The following is an 8623-nucleotide window of genomic DNA, read 5'->3' on the forward strand; positions in this document are numbered from 1 at the left end:
CTGATTGTCAGACATTTTGTCAATATCTACTCAATAATATAGCCTCTACAAGATATACATAATAATTGCTTAAATATGAAGGATGAACTCTAGGTGTTTTATGACCTAACAAAGTTTGAGATGAAGAGGTACTCAGATCAGTTAGTTCGTTACCAATTGTTCTTCAGACGATTCATGCTCAGTTGGTTCATTATCAAACCGTTCTCCAGTTAGTTTGTTACCAGACTTTTCCTCTGAATAAATCAAATCATCTATTAGATCAGTTTGATCTTCAACTGGATCATTATGTTTATTATTGAGTTCGTTTAGGAACTTTAAATCTACTTTCTATAAGTCCCATAGTCGAGTAATATAATCTGCAGCCTTTAGATCCGTTTGGATGCCCAATAAACACACATCTTACTGATCTGTTATCTAGTTTATCCTTTTTTGACACGTGTGCTACAGATCTCTATCTCCTGAGATGTCTCAGATCTGGTTTACCCCAGTCCATGTCTCATAAGGAGTAGTTGAGACTCCTTTGTAGGGCACTCGATTTATTGTATACATTGCTGTTAACACAACTTCTCCCCAAAATACTATTAGTAATTGTGCACCTGTCATCATGGATCTCACCTTGTTCAAAAAAGTTCTGTTACACTTCTCAGGGACACCATTTTGTTGTGGTGTTCTAAGCATTGTTTTTTGTCTATTAATTTCAAGGTCTTTACAATATTCGAGGAATTCATTTGATGTATATTCTCCACCTCGATCAAACCTTATATTTTTGATAATTTTCCTAGTTGTCTCTCAACTTCTATCTTATATTCCTTCATTAATTTTAAGGTCTTTACAATATTCGAGGAATTCAGACTTATATTTAATCAGGTAAATATAACCAAATCTTGAGAAGTCGTCAATAAATGTTATGAAGTATAACTTGCCACTATGTGTTTGGACTCTGAAAGGTTCACAAATATCTATATGAATTATTTCCAATAGTTTAGTAGCCCGAATTACTTCAGACGAAAATGGTTTCCTTGCCATCTTTATGTATAAACGCGACTTGCATTTTGCAAAATCATTTATGTTTATATTGGGTATTGTTCCTTGTTATGCTAGAGTTTTCATCTTTTTTATGCTTACATGAGCTTAATCTTTCATGCCATAATTTAGTACTCACACTCATTGCATAGTCAATAAAAGAAGAACTGGAAGCATTATTCATTTCATTAAGTTTGAACATACCATGTTCTTTTACATATTTTCCATTGAACATGGTCCTTCCATGTTTTCCCACTATGACCTTTCTTGGAACAAAACATACTTCAGAACCATTTCCAGTTTGTGCGAAAAAAGACACCAGGTTCCTCCTCATGGACAGGACATATAAAACCTCGTTTAGAATGACACTGGTGCACCCAACATTCTATTGATATGTCCCAACTCCCATGACATCACAACATGAATTATTTTCCTTGTAGACTTTGTGATCTTTCGGTCTCAGATTTTCCAAATGAATCACTCTTTTAGTCTTTGTGATGTGACAAGTAGCATTGAATCAACCCACCAACCAGTGAGATCACCATCTGCAAATAAACATTCTGACACTACACAGATGATTTCTCTGTCGGAGTCCCATTGATGCTTCCTCCTATTGTTGTCGTGACTATTGTTGTCCTTCTTATTATGGAATTTTGCCTTGCAGTTCTTCTTGATATGTCCAGGCTTTTCGCACCTGCAACATTTCACTACAGTTCCTTGAGGTCTCTGAGTGTATGCAAAATTGCCCTTAAACTTGTCATCATTTCGTTTTTTAAATTGGTTTGGTCTTACAGGCACATGATTACTAGTAGGTTTATCCTGGACCGTCATTGGTTCTACATCTTTTTTTTTTGGCTAGACGTTGTTGCTAAACAACTAACTGTATGGGAAGCTTTTCCAAAGTTAGAGTATCAAATTGAAGACTCAAGGCAGTGACTGCATATCCTAGGAAGGTGGTAGGCTCTTTAGGATGGTATTGATTTGCATGTTGTTAGATATGATATTTCCCACTACGACTAGGTCTTTAGCCATGACCAACATCTTGTTTACATGGTCTACTACTTTATCCAACTCTTTCATTTTATATGAATTGTATTGTTTTAATAGCAATTGAACATGCATCGTAGTAGTGCTGTTGTATTTAGAGGAGATAGTGTCAAACATTTCCTTGGCCATTGTACAATCTTCAAATACCCTGATCAGATCATCTTCCATAAAAGCTAACATGATGGCTTCAGCCATCAAGTCATCAATTTCAAATGACTCATACCTTCTTCTTTCCTCATAGGTAGGTTTGTCTCATAAAATGGAAAAAGACTGATTGATTACATAAACCAGCCTCTCCAAAGTAAAGGCCGACATGATTCTACGTTTTCATGCATGGAAGTTTGTTCCATTAAGTTTCTCGGTCTTCGCTAATTCTGCTTCAAACCAACATCTCTAAAGTCAAGGCCAACATGATTCTACTTTTTCATGCATGGAAGTTTGTTCCACTGAGTTTTTTCGGTCTTCGCTAATTCTGAGGCTCTACTCATGAAGTCATTTCTAGATTTTTTTTTTTCATGGTAGATAAGGCACAATAATTGAAAAGCAACATCAAGAATATCACATCAGGAGATCCCCAATAATATTCTAAAGAAGTATCACTTAGAAGCAAGGAAATCTTAGATTTAAATTTAGAACATGAATTTTCCTTTTATTTTTAAAGTTAATTTTGGAACCCTTTATCTGAAATTTTAGATAAACCTGAGGGTAATGAAATTTTGTATAAAATCTCATGTTTTCTTTGAAATTAACTTTTGCAAGCTTTTTTTTTAAAGAGTTTTTAGCAAAAATGTTGCGGCACTAATTTTTAAAAAATCCAATGCCCTTTGGAAAATATGACGAAAGAGGTGGACTAATTTCATAATTTTCAAATTTTTTGTATAAATACCCTTATGAACCGAGTTTTTCTCATTTTTTCGGTTTCATTCTCTTTCCTCTCGAGAGCTTCTCTCTCTTCTCTGGAAAACCCTCTGTTTAGGGCTTCATCCGCTACTGCTATTTGTCTGGCCATTCTCCTTTGTTACATGATGTCGACCGTAGCAGTGTTCAATGAGTTTTTGGTATTGGGTCGTCACTAGAAAAGAGAAAACAACAAGTTTGAGTCTACCAGAAAAGAGAAAAAAAAAGGAAGAGAAGCGATGGGTACCCCAGCTGCACAAGCAGTAGCAAAGGTTTTCTCCAGCCATTCTTAGAGGGTTCGATGGACCTCGGTTTTTTGATGCTCAAGGTCACTGAAAAAAAAAAAAAGATAGTAGTAGGTGCTCCAGCTGTGATAGAGGAGGAAGACAACGAATGCTTCTCCACCTGCTCAGGCGGCAACGACCCTTAAGCTCTCTACTTAGGTTCGGTCACTGTGCGAAGGAGGTCGAGAGGAAAAATTAAAATTCACAGAATGCTCTGTAGTGTCCGCGCTTTCGTGCACCTACCGGAACAAAGCATCAGAGAACTGTCCAACAACAAACAACTTCAGAGGTATTAGTCTTTCTCCCCGATTTTTAGCTTGTGTGCTCTCTATCCAGACCCTCGATGAGGGTTTGCTATCTTATTTATATTATGGCATCCTTTTACCTGTCGAAAAACTTTTTCCAAGAGTCTTAACATATATGCATGCTTAGGTCAGAGGTTGATTCTGATCTCTCACTCTCTCAGACCGGGATATAGAAAAACAAAGCAGAACATGATATTTCACAACTGTGGAACAAAAAAAAAATTGAACCGTCATGTTCATGCTTTAGATTAGGATAGTCTAACATACTTGCACATTCACAAAACATGATCCGAAGAACAACATGATACATGCGTAGGCTTTCATCATAGGCATCATAGGCACCATCGAAGTCTGAAGGGACTTACTGGAATTCAAAGAACCTGACGCTTTGATACCAATGTTAGGAAGTGAAGCAGCAGTGGAGCGGTGGCCTAAAGCAACTCGTCGTCTGCACAACAAGTTCACCACCGAATGCTCCGGGATGAGTACACGAGCGTTAGTAGGTAGAGGCAGAGACAGAGGAAGGAGAAGAAGAAGTAAAACAAAACAGAAGCAAATGATGATTCTCGGGTTTCCTTCTACGAGGCTCTTCTAGGGCAATGAACCGAGAGATCAAAGCCTAATTCAGAGAGTTGTTGGTAGACCAGCCTCATAGGTTTCCCCACCAGCAGGCGGTTAGGGTATGACAGAGAGAAAACAGGTAAAGATAAATATTTATTTATTGATAATTGTCTTTCATTTGAAAGCTCTTTTCAAGTTAATCTTGTAACTGCCTCGCAGTTACGATATGTTCAGATAGGGCTCAATGGCCACTATCAAACAAGAGGGCGACTGACTCTGCCTCTGAGAGCAAGAGGGCCATGGCCTCAACATAGTTAAGCGTGGGATGTGAGGTGTTGATCCAGAGGTACTCTACAGCGATGGTGCTGTTATTAGTGGGGAAAATACCACCAGAGGCGAGGAGAATGGGGAAGATGAAGAGAGTGAAGGGGAAGGAAGGTTGTGGTTAGCGATGTCAACGGATTCGATTTGGATTGGATATACCTTTTATCATATTCAATTTTTCAAATATTGATATATTCTGATTCGGATTTGGACTTGGATTCGAATTCGGATGAAAAAAGCTTATAACATATTTGAATCCAACTTTAAAATGTACATTTAAATTTTTAAGTTATATTTGAATCTGATCCGAATCTGACTGTTAAGTTATCCAAATCTGATTTGAATCTGACTTGTAAGTTATATTCGGATCAGATCTGAATCTGGCTTTTAAGTTATATCTGAATCCAATTTATGACTTTTAAGCCATATGCAAATCTGATCCAAACCTAACTTTTAAATACTATCCAATTCAAAATTTTATTTCTATCAATTAGCTATGTTTAAAAGATATGTATCTACATTCATAATTTGATTACTAGCCAATAAAATGAACCAAAACATATTTTTTTCTCATCAACATTATGTTTGTTAAACCTGATAACTGCATGGCCATATACTTCAAGGAGAATCAGCGAACATGTTTACACAGGCTGGACACATGATATCAGGAGAAAAAAAGAAGGATCAGTCCAACTGCTTTTCAAAGCCGAACATAATCTCCAACTACTGTTAAATATACCAGTAGAATTCCATTGCAATGTAAAAAAGCCAACATGTGGGAATAAAAAAGAAAGGTAACAAGAAAGGCATGCATACCTTGTCAACATTCACAACTGGTGCATACTTCTTAGGTAGTGATTTCTGCTTATCAAACAAGAAGTTGACCCTTGCGTCCACTTTTGTAATGTTATGCCATGCCTTTATTGTCGACTCCATGATGTCAACAATAAAAGAGAAAACTTCTTCACAGGGCTCTGAGGTAAGGGAACTTTTCACCCTGAAAAATCAGTTTTACAGACCATTTAAGATATATAACTTTTAACATCAGATCACAACGGAGAAGGCAAACAAAGTTTTAGAGGACACATACAGAGACACAAAGTATACATATGGATATGCATGTGCGCAAATAAAGAGAAGATTTCCTCAAAATTTTCTTCAGTTAGAACCTTCAAAGGAGAAAACGTCTTACACTCTGGAATCTGGTGCTGCACCTCAATACAAAGTGAACAGAAAATGGATATGGGACGTGTCGAGTTAAAAGAATCCTTTTGTAAATTGTAAAATATGCCTTAGCCTCTCTTGTAAAGTGTAATAAAAGAAAACTTTAAATGCAAAAATATAAAAGAAAAACCAGCTACTAGTAACTAGTAGAGTGTGCTATTGACAAGTTCAAAGGGTCCTAAGGAGCGAGCTACACTCTCGAGAACATGCAAAATCTGTCCGTCCAAGAAATTAGCACAGCCAAAACACTACCATTGTAAGTAAGGATCCAATAACATAGAATTGCCCAAATCCAACATTTCTTTTCGGTATTTCAACTACAATTCTACCTCATAAACAGAAATAGATTAGCAAAAGGATATGAAAGACAATAAAAAACTCTGAATGGAACCCAGTTCCAGCCCTTTCCATTTCATTGCATTTCAGATGGGAAGTATGTAATAGATCTGGTCAGCCTCTATTAAATTTTACAAACTTATGTAACGCCTCAGATGTAATGTCTCAGAAACCCTTACAAACCATATGCCTCTTGCCGGACATTAGTGATAGCAAACCAAAAAACGGTTTGTTACACAGCAAACCAGATCTGTTCAAAACGTGTCTAACAATTCTCGTTGCAGCATGATCAAATTGACTATGACTTTGTCTAATGTTGCTTTTTCACCAACATGAATGATCTTTTTGGACTATACTGTAGTCCATAAAAATTTGAATAGCAATCAAGTGGAAAACAAAGACTCAATATCTTAGAATGTATAGACTATACTGTACCTAATTACAGGTTGCAACATATCCACAAGGGAGGACCTAGGAGGTCTGTTCTTGCTGAAGCAAAGCATTTTCAAAATCTAAGGGAGAAATCAAAAAAATAGAAACTGATCCCTTTGCTTGCTGCAAATAGGCTATATTCTTCAACTTTTCCTTCCTCCTTCAAATCTAAGAACATGATCTAAAGTCACCAAATACTTCCTCTTTTAAAAAGGCTGGTTTCACAGGGAATCCAACACACCTCTTTGTTGAGCTACCAAAGTGGAAGAGGGAAATGTTTGTTCATCATGTGATGTGAAGTTCCCCACCTTTCCATCTCATAAATGTGAAAAAACAGTAGAAGGTAGGAGAAAGAACATACACACAGAAGTAAAACAACCCAAGAACAGAACAAAGAATAAAACAAAGTGAAAAACTGAAAATGTTTGAGAAAGAACCCAAGAACAAAACAAGAAGCAAAATCAACTCAATAACAAAACAAAGAGCATTTGTTTATCAACAACCAAACAAAGAACATAAACAACCGTGAGAGAGAGAGGGAAGCTTCTTTATCGTGTTTTTCTTCTCTTTCAACAGGTCGGTCACTTTATTTTTCTCCAAAGAAACGTAACTTCTATTGGTGTTGGGTGGTGTATTGGTGTCAGGGAAGACATGTTTGAGGAAGAAACCAGAGAGAGAGAAAAACAACCAATAATCTCAACTAGCATACATGAAAGCACCAATATGAAGTAATTTTTTTTTACAAGCAAAGGGGAACGAGCGGGAAGCTTCTTTATCGTGTTTTTTTTTTTAATATCATAAAGCCTTTATACCATTTTTTAATTTTTTAATATATATTTGATTTGTTAATACTTTTCAAATTTTATCTTTTATAATAAAAATACATTTTTTACCATTCCAATTCATAAATGATTTCAACTAGATGTGCTTGGGCCCATTTCAAATTTACTATGAAAAGTTGAAATATTTATATTAGATGCATATATATATATATATATATATATATATATATATATATATATATATAAAATTACACTTAAAATTAGTAAAAATAATTGAAATCATACTGGCCCAAATATCAACCCAAGCACGGGCCCAAGTGCAGCTGGGTTTCTTGTAAGGCCCAGTCGGCCTGAGTGCATTTTGAAGGCCCGGGCCTCGCTTGCTGAAAGCCCGATGAGCTCTTGGCTTGGTATCTAGTTTTACTTCTTATTCCAATTTGACTTACTGATTCTCAACTTTTTGATTTGATTTAAAAAAATAAATTTGATTAAACTCGAGTTAATTCTATGGACATTTTAAGCATAAGTTAAACTCGAGTTCAATTTGTTCATCAACGAGTCGAATTTTTTTTAGCGAATTTGAGTCAGACTCCTTCTCATTGTGGCTAAGCTACTGCAAAGAACATCCCTTAATGCATTCATTGATTGCATAAGATAGTTTAACTAAATAGTTGTAATTACATAAAATAGTTTAATAAAACTTGGGTTTAATTCTCGATTTACAAATTTTAAGTTATTCTCTGATACTTCCTCTGATCAATTCTCTTTTTCCTAAATACTTATCTAAATCAACTAGTTTATCAAGTGAATAAAATTTTTATGAGTTTGCAGTCCATACAAAAATGATATGTTTGATTAATTATTAAAATAGTTTGTTGAATAAATAAATTATTCATATGATTTTCATACTTTTGCCATATTGACTGTGTATATTGAACTATGGTTTTTATATTTTTAAATGACAACAAATTTTAATTTAGTACACAACTTTTTTTATAAGAATCACTTATTAGTAATTATTAAATCAGGTTACCCACATTAGTTCTCATTTACAAAATACATTGTTTAAGGAAAATTTCACATTTCATTGAGTTAATTAAAATAAATTGCTTTACATATGTATAAAGAGTGTTCAATGATGTTAAACCTTCATTCATTTCACATCATCACTAGCTCATTGGATTAGCCCTCTTATCATATTAGTTTGCTTAATTACATAAATAGAACTTATAAATTGATCCATTTGCACATTGTATTGTTTATCTTTCAAACAAGTTGTTCCATTTGCACATTTCACACTCCAAATTATTGAATTGGTTTTATGATTCAAATATTCAATCAATCTTTTTTTCCTATTAGCTAAAAGTTTTTGTTTTCAAATTGGTGAACTATGTGTTATATGTCAAAT

At 35.0% G+C, this 8623-nt stretch overlaps 1 long non-coding RNA gene across 1 annotated transcript; it reads left to right on the forward strand.

Annotated features, from left to right (window-relative positions):
* Positions 1-2993: 2993 nt before the first annotated feature.
* On the forward strand, positions 2994-4765 carry LOC116259172 (uncharacterized). Its single transcript, XR_004173879.2, has 3 exons — positions 2994-3540; positions 3961-4256; positions 4337-4765. It is a non-coding gene; the product is annotated as an uncharacterized LOC116259172 (long non-coding RNA).
* Positions 4766-8623: the final 3858 nt, after the last annotated feature.

This window comes from Nymphaea colorata, chromosome 8, assembly GCF_008831285.2.
Source record: "Nymphaea colorata isolate Beijing-Zhang1983 chromosome 8, ASM883128v2, whole genome shotgun sequence".
In the NCBI taxonomy this organism is placed as follows: domain Eukaryota; kingdom Viridiplantae; phylum Streptophyta; class Magnoliopsida; order Nymphaeales; family Nymphaeaceae; genus Nymphaea; species Nymphaea colorata.